Genomic DNA, 17,612 nt, shown 5'->3' on the forward strand with positions numbered 1-17,612 from the left:
GTGCTCAGTGAACTCAAAGGTGATATAATTAATAGACAATGGACATAATAAACAAAATGATCAGTGAGCTTACAGAAGACACTAGTAAAAACCAGATGACCTTAACACAATAATAAAAAACAGGAATGACTAGGTTACCAAAGTATTAAAGTCCATGAAAAGGTAGCAAACAGAATTGCAGGAGATAAAAATTCTACTGAAAGTATGGACAGCAATTAGAATGAATAATCAAAAATGTAAAATAGGAAGAAAAGGTCCAAGGGGGTAGGGGTAGTGGGAGGGGCAGGGGAAAGGAAAGAAGGGAAAGGAAAAGTGATGAGAAATGGAAAAAATGGAAATAAAGTCTTTGCAAATAGGGAAGGGTGGAGGGCGTGAAGGGAGGGCTAGGAATGGGGAAAAAATAAGAACCAAGATACATTATGTAAAGGTACAATTCCCAATGAGAAATGTAATTGTGTTGTATACCTACAATGTACCAATAAAAGAATTTAATAAAAAAAAGTGACAAATGTGAGGAGAGAGTGTCAGATCTAGAAGGTTGGGCCAATGCAGATGACCATACACTCAGGAATACCTTAAACACAACAAGAGATCATGGAATATGTATTCATAAGCTACTACATGATGCAAAGAGGACTAGCCTAAGCTTAAATGAAATCAGTGAAAAATCAAAAGAAGAACTAAGAGCATAAAAAATCTGTTTACAGAAAATTTTCAGCACAGCCACCTGCAAGGCTGAGGAAGAGCCTTCTGGGCCACAGTACTACTGCCCCCAGTGTGGAGGAGCACAGCCACCTGCAGTCCTGAGGAGGAAACTTCTGTACCACTGCCCCCAGGGCCAAGGACCAGAGCTGCACCCAGCACCAAGGATGTGAGCTGCACAGGCGCCAGCAGCACACATACAGCCCCCCTGCCCATTAAAATGAGAAGACACATAAACAAGTCTCAAAAACAGACTCCTAGATCACCTAAAGCAACACAAAAGGGAAATGAGTTGGAACAATCTGACACTCAACTACCTGGACTCCCTAAACTGGCAACAAAAGAGGATCTCGAAAGAATGAAATCAGAAAAATTTCTCAGATAACAGGAGAGATTGTCCCCATAGTGCAAGATATGAATACAAAATCTAGAGAAGACACAGATAAAAAAAAATAGAGGCACTGAGGAACATGATGGAATCCCAACATAGGAAACAAATGGAATACATAAAACAGATGCAAACAGATCTCCAGGAGATTAAAAACTCCATTGAATGTTTACATGGTGGAACAAGCCAAAGTGAGGACAGAATTTCAGATACAGAAGAAAAGATTGTAATTAGTGACCAGGAAAAGAAAAACTTCTTTACAACAGTAAGGGACCATGAGAAATTGATCTAGAAGCTGCTAGACGATGCCAAGAAGAATGAAAAAAAAAAACCTGATCAGAGTCAATAAAGAAACAGGAGAGTGTGCATATGACATAAAAAAACTGTTCACAAAAGTGATGGCAGAAAACTTCCCAAGCAGGGGAAAAGAACTTGACATACAGGTAACTGAGGCATATAGGACTCCAAATAGCCTTGTTAAAAAAAAAAAAAACTACACATAGGCATATAATAGTTAAGATTTCAGAAACCCAACAGAAGAACAAAATTCTACAAGCAGTTAGAGAAAAGAAACAAATCACATACAAAGGAAACCCCATCAGAATCACAGCAGAGTTCTCAATAAAAACCCTCAAGGCAAGAAGAGTTTGGAGTGATGTATTTCAAGCCCTAAAGAAAAACAGCCTCCAACCCAGATGGATGTACCCTGCAAAACTATCTTTCAAAATTGAGGAAGAAATAAGTTACTTTCATGACAAAGAGCACCTTAGGAATTTCATGAATACCAAACCAGCACTCCCCAAAATTTTAGACAATATCCTAGGAAAAACAATGAGGATCACAACCCCAAGAAGTACAGCAGAATGAATCCATCAGGCACAACAAGAAATTAAATGCAAAGGGGGAGAATCCAACAAAAAGAAAAAGTCATGACAATGATAAGTCAATATATATCAGTTATAATCATCAATGTTAATGGTCTCAATTCACCAATCAAAAGAAATAGTCTGGCAGAATGGGTCAAGAAGCAACATCCAACAATGTGTTGCATGCAAGAAACACACTTAATTCAAAAAGAAATTCATAGACTGAAAGTTAAAGGGTTGAAAACAATACTCCATGTGACAGGAACCCCCAAAAAGCAGAAGTAGCTATACTTTTGCACATCAAGTGGATTTCAAACTGACACTGATTAAGAGAGAGAAAGAAGGATACTACATCCTTGCAAAGGGAACAATCCAAGAAGCAGAGATGACAATCATAAATATATATGCACCAAACACTAGTGAATCCAACTATATAAAACAGATACTAATGAACATGAAAAATCAAATAAGCACTAATACAGTAGTAGTGGGGGACCTCAATACCCCACTGTCATAAATAGATCAACTAGACAAAAAACAAGCAATGAAATACTAGAACTCAATCGAACTCTTGAACAAATGAACTTAACAGATGTTTACAGAGTGTTCCACCCCACAAAACCAGAATACACATTCTTTTCAGCTGCACATGGGTCATTCTCCAAAATAGACCACATACTTGCTCACAGAACACATTTAAGTAAGTGCAAAGGAACTGAAGTTGTACCCTGTATATTATCAAACCATAGTGTGATGAAATTGGAGATCAATAGCAAAATAAACTGCAAGAATTTCATAAACACATGGAAATTGAACAATCCACTTCTGAATAACCAATGGGATGGGTCACAAAGGAAATTAAAGAAGAAATCAGACAGTTCCTACAATTAAATGACAATGACAATACAACATATCTGAATCTATGGGACACAATGAAAGCAATTTTATGAGGGAAATTCATAGCCATGAATGCTCATATTAGGAAAACAGAGAGAGCCCAATTAAACAACCTGATGCTGAACCTCAAGCTTCTAGAAAAAGAAGAGCAGGACAAACCCAAAGATAATACAAGGGAGGAAATTATAAAGATCAGAGCAGAGGGCTGGGGATTGAGAGTAGTGGTTCTAGTACCTGCCTTGCAAGCACAAGGTCCCAAGTTCAATCCCTGGTACACCACCCCCAAATCAGAGCAGAAATCAATGCAATGCAGACTAAGAGAACAATACAAAAAAATTGAATATTTTCAGACAAAGTAGATTTCAAACCAAAACTAATTAAGTGAGGCAAAGATGGTCACTACGTCCTTGTGAAAGGAATGGTCAAAGAAGAAGAGATGACAATCATAAAACATATGCATGAAGTATGAATGCCCCCAACTATACAAAACAATTATTAATGGACATGAAAAACCAAATAAGCTCTAACATAATTGTAGTGGGGGGATCTCAATACCCCATTATCACAATTAGACAGATCACCTAGACAAAAAATTAACAATGGAATTCTAGAACTGAACCAAGCTATTGAACAAATGGACTTAATAGTTGTTCACAGAGTGTTCCACTCTGCAAAATCAGAATACACATTCTTTTTGGCTACACATGGGTCATTCTCCAAAATAGACCACATGCTAGCTTATAGGACATGTCTAAGTAAATATAAAAGAATTAAAGTTACCCTGTGTAAATTATCAGACCATAGTGCAATAAAATTGGAGATCAGTGACATAAGAAACTGCAAAACTCCTACAAACACATTGAAATTAAATAACACCCTCCTGAACAACCAATGGGTCACAGAGGAAATTAAAGAAGAAATTAGACAGTTTCTACAAGTAAATGATAATGCCAGTACAACATACAGGAATCTATGGGGTAAATGAAAGCAGTTCTACATGGGAAATTCATAGCACTCAATGCCCATATTAGGAAAACATAGAACTCAAATAAATAACCTAATGCAGAACCTCAAATTCCTAGAAAAAGAAGAGCATAACAAACCCTAAGCTTGTACAAGAAAGGAAATTATAAAGATCAGAGCAGAAATCAGTGCAATGGAGACTAAGAGAATGATACAAAAAATTAATGAATCAAAGAGTTGGGTTTTTGAAAGAATAAATAAAATTGATAAACCCTTAGCCAACCTCATCAAAAAAGGAAAAACTCAAATCCATGCAATCAAGAATGAAAAAGGTGAAGTCACAACAGATCCAGCATAAATCCAAAGCATCATCAATACCTCCTTCTTGAACCTGTACTTTAAGAAAATAGAAAACACAGAAGAAATGGACAGATTCCTAGATACATATGAATTACCAAAGTTAAATGAAGAAGATATAGAAATTCTAAACACCCCAACTACAATGAGTGAAATTGAAAATGTAATAAAAAATTTACCAACAAAGAAAAGCCCAGGTCCTGATGGCTACACCACTGAGTTCTACAAGACATTTAAAGAAGACTTATCGCCATTACTTTTTAAACTCAACAAGGAAATTGAAAGGGAAGCAAAGCTTCCAAATTCATTCCTGGAAGCAAGTATTACTTTGATTCCAAAACCAGGGAAAGATGCAACCCAAAAAGAGAACTACAGGCCAATCTCCCTAATGAATATTGATACAAAAATCCTCAACAAGATATTGGCAAACACAATACAAAGGGTCATCAAGAAGATCACAAACCCTGACCAAGTCAGAGATGCAAGGATGGTTCAACATTCATAAATCAATAAACATAATACACTATATTAACAGAGTCGAAGCCAAAAACCATATGATCATCTCAATAGACGCAGAAAAGGCATTCAACAAAATCCAACACACACTCTTGATAAAAACACTACAGAAAATTGGAATAGAAGGTCTTTATCTCAAGTTGATTAAGCCTATCTATGAAAAACCAACAGCCAACATCATATTAAATGGTCAAAAACTGAAAATTTTCATGCTAAAATCAGGAACAGGACAAGGATGGCCACTATCACCATTCCTTTTTAATATTGTTCTTGAAACATTAGCCACAGCAATTAGAAAAGAGAAAGAAATAAAAAGCATAAAGATAGGAAAGGAAGAAGTTAAACTGTCATTATTTGCTGATGATATGATACTTTACGTAGAAGACCCAAAATATCAAAAGACCTCTAGACTTAATTGACAGATTCAGTAGAGTAGCTGGATATAAGGTCAACACTCAAAAAACAATAGTCTTCTTATACACAAACAGCAGATTCATTGAGAGAGAAATTAGGGAAACAATTCCTTTTACAATAGCATCCAAAAAAAGAGAAATATCTAGGAGTCATTCTAACAAAGGAAGCAGATGACCCCTATAATGAAAACTATAGTACTTTGAAAAAGGAGACTGAGGAGGATATAAGAAAATAGAAAGGCATCCCTTGTTCCTGGATAGGAAGAAACAATATAGTGAAAATGGCCATACTTCCAAAACTATTATATAGGTTTAATGCAATGCCAATTGAAATTCCAACAATATATTTCACAGAACTAGAGAAAACAATCCAAAAATTTATTTGGAACCAGAAGAGACACAGAATAGCAAAAGAAATTTTAGGCAACAGAGATATGGCTGGGGGTATTACAATCCCCAACTTGAAACTATACTACAAAGCTACTGTGATAAAAACAGCATGGTACTGTCAAAGAAACAGACCTGAGGATCAGTGGAATGGAGTAGAAGAGGCAGAAAGGACTATAGTTATGCTCAGCCACCTCATCTTTGACAAAGGAGCCCAACACCCTCACTGAAGGAAAGATAGCCTATTTAATAAATGGTGTTGGAAAAACTGGATTTCAACCTGCCAAAGATTAAAACTAGACCCATACCTATCACCATGCACTAAAGTAAGATTGAAGTGAATTTAAGATTTAAATATTAAGAGAGAAACACTAAATTTGCTAGCAGATAAGTTAGGTGGAACTCTTGAAGACATTGGCATAGGAAAAGATTTTATGAACAAAACCTCAGTGGCACTGGAACTTGCACAAAGAATCAACAACTGGGATCTTACCTTATTATGAAACTTCTGTACTGCAAGAGAAACCACCAACAGAGCTCAGAGAAAACCTAATGTGGGAAAAAATTTTCAGCAACTGTACCTCAAAGGACTACTATCTAGAATATATAAAGAACTGAAAAAAATCAGACCTCCCCAAATTCAAAGACCTAATTCAAAAATGGGCAACTAAAATGAACAGACATTTCTCAAAGAAGTAAAAGCAGCAAATAAATATATGAAAAAATGTTCAGCATCACTCGTCATTTGAGAGATTCAGATGAAAACAACACTGACATTCCACCTCACCCCAGAAAGAATGGCTGGTATTAAATCATCCAATAACAAATGCTGGCAGGGTGTGGGGAGGAAGGAACCCTTCTCCATTGTTGGTGGGAGGGCAGACTGGTGCAACCACTGTGGAAATCACTATGGAGCTACCACAAAGAATTAACCTTAGAGGTCCCACTCAACCCAGCTATCCCCCTGCTGAGTATCTTCCCAAAAGAATTAAAAGAATCATACCACAGCGATATATGTGCACCCATGTTTATAGCAGCACAGTTCATAACAGCCAAATCTTGGAAACAGCCCAAGTGCCCATCAACTGAAAACTGGATGAAGAAGATGAGGGTTTTTTTTATAAAATGGAGTACTACTCAGCCATAAAGAACGAGAAACTAGAGACATTTATAGCTAAATAGATGCCTATTGAGGCCATCCTCTTAAGTGAAATAAATAGGATACACATGTATAAATACCGAATAGTTTCTCTAGTGTGAGAAACTGAAAGTGTAATTAAGGAAACACATGGATGAAATCACCTAATAACATATTTCTTGGAATGTGTTTCCATTGCATGTTATATGACTGTATTGAAAGTTAAATTAGGGAGAAGCTTGGCTTATGTGGAGTCTGCTAGCTAACTTGAGTTTTTTTCAGATCCTTATTTGTTCAGTGTTGGTTTTGGGGATCTTTCTGATACAAATCACATCCTCTGGTGTCTTGTTGTTGCTTGAGATGCTTTTTAAAGTTATATGGAAAAATGTTTAAGTACTTTTCAGTTTTGTTTTCGTTGAGTTCTACTGTATTTGAACATTATTGTAGTTTTTTCCCTTGTATTGTTCTTTGAATGGTTTTAGTTTTGTATGTGTGTGTGTTTGATGATAAAGTTATTTTTTAAAAATCAATGAAGCCAAGAGTTGTTTCTTCAAAAGAATAAACAAAATTGACAAACCCTGAGCCAACCTTATCAGAAAAAGGAAAGAAAGGCCGAAGTCCATGCAATTAGGAATGAAAAGCATGAAATTACAATGGACCCAGCAGAAATCTAGAGGATCATCAATACCTACTTCCAGAATCTATACAACAATAAGTTGAAAAACACAGAAGAAATGGACAGATTCCTAGATATGTATGAATTACCAAAGTTGAAAGAAGAAGACCTAAAAATTCTAAATGACACAATATCAATCAATGAAATTGAAAATGTAATTAAAAACTTACCAACTAAGAAAAGCCTGGGTCCTGATGTCTTCACCACTAAATTCTACAAGATATTCAGAGAGGAACTACTGCCACTACTGTTTAAACTCTTCAATGAATTTGAAAGGGAAGCAGTACTCCTGAATTCATTCCTGGAAGCATGCATCACCTTGATCCCCAAAGCAGAGAAAGACCCAACTGAAAAAGAGAACTATAGGCCAATCTCACTAATGAACATAGATGCAAAAATCGTTATGAAAATACTGGCAAATAGAATACAGAAGATCACCAAGAAGATCATACACCTTGACCAAGCGAGATTCATCCAAGGGATGCAGGGATGCTTCAACATACGCAAATCAATCAATGTAATACACTATATCAATAAAGCCAAGGACAGAAACCATACGATCACCTCAATAGATGTAGAAAAAACATTTGACAAAATCTGACACTTACGATAAATACCCTACAAAAAAATTGGAATAGACACTCTCTACTTCAATCTGATAAAAGCCATCTATGAAAAACCAACAGCCAATATCATACTAAATGGTCAAAAACTGAAATCCTTCACACTAAAATCAGGAACAAGACAAAGATGTCTACTATCACCACTCCTGTTCAATATAGTTTTGGAAACATTAGCCATAGCATTTAGACAAGAGAAAGAAATAAAAGGAACAAGGATAGGAAATGAAGAAGTCAAACTGTCATTATTTGCAGATGACATGATACTCTATGTAGAAGACCCCTAGAACTCCACCAAAAGTCTTCTAGACTCAATAACCAAATACAGTAGAGTAGCTGGATACAAGGTCAACACACAAAAATCAATAGCTTTCCTCCACACAAACAAAAGACTCACTCAGAGAGAAATAGGGCAAAAAATTCCTTTCACAGTAACATCCAAAAAACTGAAATACTCAGGAATCAACCTAGCAAAAGAAATCAAGGACCTCTTTTCTGAAAACTATAGCACTCTGAAAAGAGAGATTGAAGAGGATATCAGAAAATGGAAAGACATCCCTTGCTCCTGGGTAGGAAGAATTAACAAAGTGAAAATGGCCATACTTCCACAACTGGTATATAGATTCAATGCAATCTCAATTGAAATTCCAGCAGCAGGGGCAGGGAGGGGGTTGGGGGGAGGGAAAAGCAACCTAGGAGGTGCTGAGGCTGCTTCTAGTAGTTTCCAGGCCCTGTCGGGCGGCTGGGACCAAGTGGTTCTGAGGCTGTGATTACAGCTGCTTGGGGGCTGGTGGTGTAGAGATAGAAAAGCCAATGACCAAGTGGGGTGAGGGTGACACATGCCAGATCATGGAGGAGTGGGCGGACGCCACCAACATCAGCGCCTGGCTCTGAACAGAGAGGGATGCGTCAAATTGGTTCACAGAAAAGCTGAAAACACTTTTCCTGGCAGTGTGGGTGCAAAATGAGGAAGGCAAATGTGAAGTGACAGAAGTTAGTAAGCTTGATGGAGAGGCATCCGTTAACAATTGAAAAGGCAAACTCATCTTCATTTACAAATGGAGCATCAAATTAAACTGGACAGGTACCTCTAAGTCAGGAGTACAGTACAAGGGACATGTACTAATTTGTCTGATGAAAACAGTGTGGATGAAGTGGAGATTAGTGTGAGCTTTGCCAAAGATGAGCCTGACACAAATCTCATGGCCTTAATGAAGAAAGAAGGGATGAAACTTCTAAGAGAAGCAGTGGGCATTTACATCAGCACCCTCAAAACAGTTCACCCAGGGCATGATCTTGCCAACAGTGAATGGAGAGTCAGTAGACTCACCAGGGCAGTCAGCACTGAAAATTGAGGAGCTCAAGACTAAATCCGCTCCTTCAAAAACCCAGGCTAAACCTGTTGGTGTCAAAATCCCCACTTGTAACATCACCCTTAGAGAAACCTTCTTGACATCACCAGAGGAGCTGTAAGGGGTGTTTACCACCCAAGAGCTGGTTCAGGCCTTTACCCACCCTCCTGTGATGTTAGAAGCAGATAAACGTGGGAAGTTTCACATGGTAGATGGCAACATCTCTGGGGAATTTACCGATCTGGTCCCAGAGAAACATACTGCGATGAAGTGGAGGTTTAAATCTTGGCCAGAGGGGCACTTCGCCACCATCACGTTGACCTTGGTTGACAAGAATGGAGAGACTGAGCTGTGCATGGAAGGCCAAGGAATCCCAGCCCCTGGCTGGCAGCAGTACTACTTTGAGGGCATCAAACAGACTTTTGGCTATGGCGCATGCTTGTTTTAGGGCTGGCAGTGGGGGGGCTCCAGCCTGCCCAACACTTCTGACTGGGGCTAGTGACTCACAGGATTGCACTATCCCAACTGCTAACTTGGGGCCGGGCCCTTCCCTCCTCATATACCTTGGGTTTGTGCATGTTTTTTGCTGGGTGGGATCAGAGGGTGATTTCTCTTTTCTGTGTACATATGCTAAATAAACATAATTTTAAAAACATACGAAAAAAAATTCCAGCAGCATACTTCATGGATCTTGAGAAAACACTACAAAAATTCATTCAGAACAAGAAGAGACCTAGAAGAGCAAAAACAATTCTAGGCCACAGAGACATGGGAGGGGTATCACAGTCCTTAACTCGAAACTATACTACAAAGCTACTGTGATAAAAACAGCATGGTACTGGCAAAGAAATAGACCTGAGGACCAGTGGACCAGATTAGAAGATCCAGAAACAACTCCAGACACACTCAGCCACCTCATCTTTGACAAAGGAGCCCAACACCCTCACTGGAGGAAAGATAGCCTCTTTAATAAATGGTGCTGGAAAAATTGGGTTTCAACTTGCCAAAGATTAAATCTAGATCTATATCTCTTACCATGCACTAAACTAAAATTGAAATGGACTAAAGATCTAGATATTAAAACAGAAACGCTGAACCGGCTGGAAAAGAGGTCAGGTAGAACTCGTGAGGATATTGGTGTAGGAAAAGATTTTATGAACAAAACCTCAGTTGCCCATGAACTAGCACAATCAACAAGTGGGATTTATTAAAAAGCTTCTGCACAGCAGGAGAAACCACCAACAGTGTGAAGAGACAACCCACAGGGTGGGAAAAATTTTTTACCTGCTCTTCCTCAGACAAAGGCTACTATCTAGAATCTATAAAGAATTTTAAAAAATCAGACCTCCCAATTTAAAGGCCCAAATCAAAAATGGGCATCTGAAATGAACAGACATTTCTCAGACAAAGAAGTAGAAATAGCAAATAAACATAGGAAAAAATGTCCAACATCAGTGGTCTTTCGAGAGATGCAAATGAAAGCAATGCTGAGATTCCACCTCACCCCAGAAAGAATGGCTGCTATCATGAAATCAACCAATCACAAATGCTTGCAGGGCTGTGGGGAAACAGGAACCCTGCTCCACTGCAAGTGGGAGTGTAGACTGGTGTAACCATTGTGGAAATCAGTATGGAGATACCTCAAAGAACTAGGACTGGAAGTCTCATTTGACCCAGCTATTCACCTGTTAGATGTCTTCCCCAAAGAATTAAAAGAATTATACCACTGTGATATATGTGCACCCATGTTCATAGCAGCACAATTTGTAATAGCTAAAACTTGGAAGCAGCCCAAATGTCCATCAACTGGAGAGTGGATAAAGAAAATGTGTTTTATTTTATAAAAATGGAGTATTAGTCAGCCATAAAAAATGAGAAATTGGAGACATTTATAGCTAAATGGTTGCACATTGAGGTGATACTCTTAAGTGAAATAAATAGGGCACATACATGTAAATACCAAATAGTTTCTCTAGTGTGAGAAACTGAAAGTGTAAATGACTAAAAGGTATAATAGATAATGTGAAATAGGAAGAAATGAGGCAAAGGAGAAGGGGAAGTGGGAGGGGTAGGTGAAAGGAAAAAAGGGAATGGAATTAATATGAAAAAATGAAAAAATGGAAACAAAATCTTTGTAAATGTGGAGAAATGGAGGGGTTGAAGGATGGCAGGGGAATGGGGAAAAAATAACCAAGAGAGGTTACATAAATGTGCAAATTTTCAATGATGAATATCATTATATTGAATTCCTAAAATGTACCAATAAAATTAATTTTAAATAAAAAAGTACACACTCTGCTGAGGGTTGCTGGTCCCAGTTCTCTCAAACAGGACAAAAGCACAATCCCGGGAAGTCCAGATGGGAAAGGGACAGAAAAAAAAGAAAAGAAAAGAAAGCAAACTTTCCAAGTATGGGGAAAGAATTTATAGAACTATAAAAAGAAATATAGAACTGTAAATAACTATGATCAGAAAAGGAACTTACCAAAAAAAAAAAAGAAAATAAAAGGAACTTATCCACAACACATTATAATCAAAATCCCAGAAGGCCAACCCCAGGACCTAATCTTGAAAGCTGTTGGAGAAAAGGAACAAATCACTTATGAAGGTAAACCCATTTGAATTAAAGCAGACTTCTCAACACACTTTAAAAGCCAAAAAAGATTGGAGAAAAATGTTCCATTTCCTAAAAGAAAACGATTTCTAATCCAGACTAACACATTATACAAAACTGTCTTTCAAAAGTGATGGATAAATAAGGTCTTTCCATGACAAAGTGTACCTTAAGAAATACATGACCACCAAACAAGCACTCCAAAAAATTCTCAAGGATATTCAAGAAAAAGTCAATGAAGGCAATGATACGAAAACATCTAGTGGAATGAATACGTCAGGGAGGGTGAAAAGTTAAGCAGAAGGGGAAAAATATAGGGCAACAGAAAAATAATGCAATGACAAGAATAAATTAATACCTTTGAGTAATAACTGTCATTGTGAATTATCTCAATTCTCCAATTAAAAGACACAGATTGGCAGACTGGATCAAAAAACAAAAGCAAAAAAAAAAACAAACCAGAAAAACAACAACAACAAAAAAGCAAGTGTTTTGCTGTACACAAGAAACACATTTAATCCAAAAAGAAATTCATATAGTCAAAATCAAAGGATGGAAAACAATGTTCTATGCAATGGGATCCCCAAAATGAGAAAAGCACTTATCTTATTTTTGGGCAAAGTAGACTTCAAGTCAAACTGACAAGAAGAGGTAAAGAAGATCATTATTTACTGGCTGAGGTAACAATTCAATGGGAAGAGATAACAATTATAAATATATATGCACTGAACATCAGCACACACAGCTTCATTAAACAAACACTACAGCCTGAAATAAAAAGATCAGATAAACAACAACACAATTGTAGTGGGACACCTCAATACCTCAATATTGCAAATAGGTTGACAAAGAAACATGAGAGTTGAACTGTACCTTCAAACAAATGGACTTAACAGATGTCTAGAGTGTTCCATCAAAGAAGAGAATACTGGGCCGGGGATTTAGCTCAGTGGTTTCGCCGCCTGCTGCGCAAGCGCAAGGACCCAAGTTCGATCCCCGGTACCAAAAAAAAAAAGAAGATAATACTCATTCTTCTTTGTAGCACATGAAACTTTCTTTAAAATAGACCATAAAACATGCTTAAATAAATAGAAAAGAATCAAAATTACCCTATGCATATTATCAGGTTATAGTGCAATGAAACTAGAAATCAATGGAAAAGGAAACTACAGAAATTATACAAACTCAAGGGGATTTAAAAATACACTCTTAGGTAATAAAGAAGTCAGGGAAGAATCTGAACAGTTCCTATAATCAAATGATAATGCCAGTACAATATACCAGGACATATGGGATACAATAAAAATGGTCCTAAGGGGGAAGTTTATAGCTACGAATGACTACATCAGAAGACAAAGTGAGCCCAAATAAATAGCCTAATGATGCACCTCAAGATCCTATAAAAATAAGTACAATCCAAATCCACAGCTAATATAAGGAAGGTTAATATGAAGACCAGAGCAGAAATTAATGAAACAGAGACAAAAATATAAAGAATCAATTAATTGAAGAGATGTTTCTTCAAAAGACTAAACAAAACAGACAAACCTTTAGCCAATCTTAAGAAAGAAAAGACATATATCAATGGAAGTAGAAGCAAAAAAGGAAAAATCACAACAGATACTGCCAAAATCAAGATTATTAGTAACTACTTCAGAAACCTGTATTCTAATCAATTGAAGAATCCAGAAGAAATGATAGATTTCTAGGTATATATAAATTACCAAAGGTGAAGCAAGAATATATAAAAATCCCAAGCAATTCTGTAACAGGCAATGAAATTGAGGAAGTAATAAAAAAAAAAACCTACTAAATAAAACAGCACCAGACCTGATGGATTCACCACTGAATTCTACAAGAACTTCAGGAGGTATCTAATGCTAATACACCTCAGATTCTTTAATGAAATTGAAAGGGATGGAATTCTGCAAAACTCATTCCTGGAAGCTAGCATTACCTTGATTCTAAAACCAGACAAGGGCTCAACTGAAAACAAAAAAAAAAAGATAACTACTACAGGCCAATCTCTTTAATGAACACAGATGCAAAAATCTTCAACATGATACTGTCAAAGAGTACATATCATATCAATTAAAAGATCACACATCATGACCAACTAGGCTTCATCTCAGGGATTCAAGGATGGCTCAACATATGCAAATCAATAGCTGGCCAGTTAGCTGAGTTGGTTAGAACATATGCAAATCAATATATGCACATCACATAAACATAAACAAGGACAAACATCACATGATCATCTCAGTTTAGTCACAGAAAAAGTCCTTGAAAAATCCAGCATCCATTCATGATAAAAAAAAACCCTAAGAAAATAAGACTAGATGGACTTTATCTCAATCTGATAAAAGTCACTTATGACAAATCTATTGCCAACATCATATTATATGGGGAAAAATGGAAAGTTTTCCCCCTAAAATCAGGAACAAGACAAGGATGTCCATTTTTACACTCTGTTCAATATAGTATTCAAAATATTAGTCAGAACAACCAGGCAAGAGAAAGAAATAAAAGAATAAACACATGAAAGGAAGAAGTCAAACTATCCTTATTTGAAGATGACATGATTCTTCACATGAAAGGTCCAAAAAACTCCACCAAAAGACTCCTTGACCAATAAACCAATTCAGCAAGGTAGCAGGATACAAAATTAGCAAACAAAAACCAATACATTCCTGTACCCCAATAATGAACCCACTGAGAAAGAATTTAGGAAAACAATACCATTCACAAATAGCTTCAAGAAAAAATAAACACTTTGGGATTCACCAAACCAAGGAAGTAAAATACCTCTATTTTGAAAACAATAGTACTCTGAAAAAGAGATCAAAGAGACCATCAGAAAATGGAAAAATATCCCCAATAGTGTCAAAATGGACATATTTTTAAAACTTACATGCAGATGATAGTACAATCCCAATCAAAATACCAACAGCCTTCCACATGGAACTAAAAAAAATCCTAAAATTCATATGAAACTAGAAAAGACCTAGAATATCAAAAGTGACCTTGGGTAAAAAGAACAAAGCAGGAAGCACCTCACAAGCCTTGATTTTAATTTAGACTACAAAGCTACAGTGATAAAAAATAGCATGATACTGGTACAAAAGCAGATGTACATCAGTGGAACAGAATAGAAGATACAGAAACAATCTCAGGGACAGTAAACTATCTGATAATTGACAAAGGGGCCAAAAACATACATACTGGAGGAAAGATAGCCTCTTTAAGAAATTGTGCTTGGAAAATTGGCTCTCCATATGCAGAAGATTGAATCTAGGTCCATATCTGTCACCCTATACTAAACTAAAATCAAAATGGATCAAATATCTAAATATTAAAACACAAACTGTTAATGTGCCAGAAGATAAAATAGGTAAAACTCTTGAAGACATAGGCATAGTGAGAGAGTTTCTGCACAGAATTTCAAGTGCTCAACAAATAACACCAAGAATCAACAAATGTAATTCTATCAAATTAAAAATCTGTGCAGCAATAGAATGAAAAGACAACCTACACAATGGGAAAAATATTTGCCAACCATACCCAAGAGAGAGGGCTAATGCCTAGAATATATGAGAATCTCAAAAAAAAGTTGATCCCTTAGATAAAAGACTCAATTAAAAAATGAGAAACTGAAATAAATATTTAGACACTTCTCAGAGGATGAAGCACAAAGGCCAGTAAATACATGAAAAAATTTCAATATCCCTGGGCATTAGAGAATTCCAAATTAAATCAACACTGAGATTCCATCTTACTCCAGAAACAAGGGCTGTCATCAAGAAATCAAACAAGAACAAATGGTGGTAAGGCTGCAGGGAACCATGGACCCTTCTACATTGTTGGTGGGAATGTAAACTAGTACAGCCACTTTGGAAATCAGTATGGAGATTCCTCAAAAAGATAAAAATAGAAATTCCAATTGACCCAGATATTACCCTTCTAGGTAATCTTCCTGAAAGAACTAAAGTATAGAATTCTAGAATTCCAACCTTATCCTTAAGAAGCATGAGAATTCAAACAAGAGCAAATGGTGGCAAGGCTCCTGGGAAGAATGAAGATGATGAAGGTGAAAAATAAGTTTCTCCAAAGGGCTTAGATTCCCTGAGTCAGCACTCAGCTCCTCCATGTCCAGACATCCCAGCTGAGGTTGAGGACATGGCTGACTCCTCAGGTACTGGCATTGTATGATTCCTTCCTCTTCAAAGGAATTAGTATGGACCCAAAGATCCTTCCTTGTCCATTAAGGTCAGAAGTAAGTATTGTAGATTTCAGTGGTTAGTTTGGAGGTGTCCAAAATTAAAAGTCTCAGCTTATGATGCTGTTAGACCAAAGCAGTTCCTGGAATGGAGGGTTCTTTATGTGTTGAGCACCCTTCCTGAGCCTTTCTCTTCAAGTTGCTGAAGACAGTCTTGTTGTGCTCCTCCCTGTATGATATCTCTGTTAATACAGACTATCCAGTGAGGCTCACAGAGCCTTCACCATCACTATGCCCTGGTTGTGGCCCTGAGCAACAGTGGAAATCAAACGATTTCATATTCCACTATTCCTGGGAAGGCTTCTAACTGCCCCGGACCAGGCTGAGGTACCACAAATGGTTGGCTTGGGCTTTCCTATGTTTTTCATCCATAAAGTGCTTACTCACTATGGGGAGAACAGGCTTTAAGATCACATTCATATCCCACTCATCACTTGACACTTGGCACCTCAATGAACTGACAGGGTAGGAATGATGGAAGGGGTTTTGAGCAACACTTTCATCCCTAAGAGACACCAGGTAATTGTGATGTGGGGAGGAGAAATATTGTCATCTATTGCCTCCGTGAGGATTATCATAACCAGAAATACTCACATAATAAGTGGTTAAAACTTACTAACATGGCCACTGTGCATCTACTTTGTTCTTTTTTGTTGGTTTAGGTGACAGAACTTTGCTATGTGACCCATGTTGACCTCAAACTCCTGGTATAAAGTGAGCCAAGTGGCTGGGACTACAGGTGCATACCACCAAGACTAGATCTACTTTATTCTTAAAGGCTTGGATGAAACTTTAGGCCAAGGTGGTAACTGTGTTAGATAGAGACCTCTCCAGTTCCTATGCACACACTGATGATCAACAACAGCCCTGTTCTCCACACTTCAAGTGTAGCAAGAAACCTCCCCAACATGGACCCCATTCAATCTCCATTATATGATTAGAATTATCATCATGTGAAGTAAAATTAATATTCTATTCTTGCTTTACAATGTAAGATTTATATAACATTCCTTTCCCCCTTCCTTCTAAGAGAAAATTCATAAAGAAATTTAGAATTTATTTTCCTTTAATGCTGAATACTATTTTGGAAGATATCATTATACATATATTGAACCAGTCTATACTGATTAAGAAATAGGTTATGCATATTATGTTTATTGTACTTTCCTTCACCTTTTAAATTACATTTCACTATGAGCAGCACCTTTATATAATATAAATTACAATACAATTTGGTATACTCATCAGTAATGCCCCTGAGTAGTATCAGAGCAAGTCAGCTTAGCAGAGGTAAAAATCAATTTGCTATGTGATAGGATTATAGGCGCCAAAGGGAAGCAGAGTTTTCTTAAAGGATCAGACCTTACTAGACCCTTTACTCTAAAGACTTTAACTATTGAAAGAGGTTAAAGGAATATTGTTTAATCAAAACAACCTTTGCAATTAG

General features: G+C 37.0%; 1 protein-coding gene and 1 pseudogene across 1 annotated transcript in view; one reads left to right on the forward strand and one right to left on the reverse strand.

The window, feature by feature from the left end:
- Nucleotides 1-17,612, reverse strand: part of C9 (complement C9) — an 88,035-nt gene that overhangs the window by 16,017 nt on the left and 54,406 nt on the right. The window lies entirely within an intron of this gene.
- Nucleotides 8,676-9,723, forward strand: LOC101726260 (activator of 90 kDa heat shock protein ATPase homolog 1 pseudogene; annotated as a pseudogene).

Source organism: Heterocephalus glaber, unplaced genomic scaffold (assembly GCF_053883595.1).
Source record: "Heterocephalus glaber isolate CG9 unplaced genomic scaffold, H.glaber_assembly_v1.0 deba00001538, whole genome shotgun sequence".
In the NCBI taxonomy this organism is placed as follows: domain Eukaryota; kingdom Metazoa; phylum Chordata; class Mammalia; order Rodentia; family Bathyergidae; genus Heterocephalus; species Heterocephalus glaber.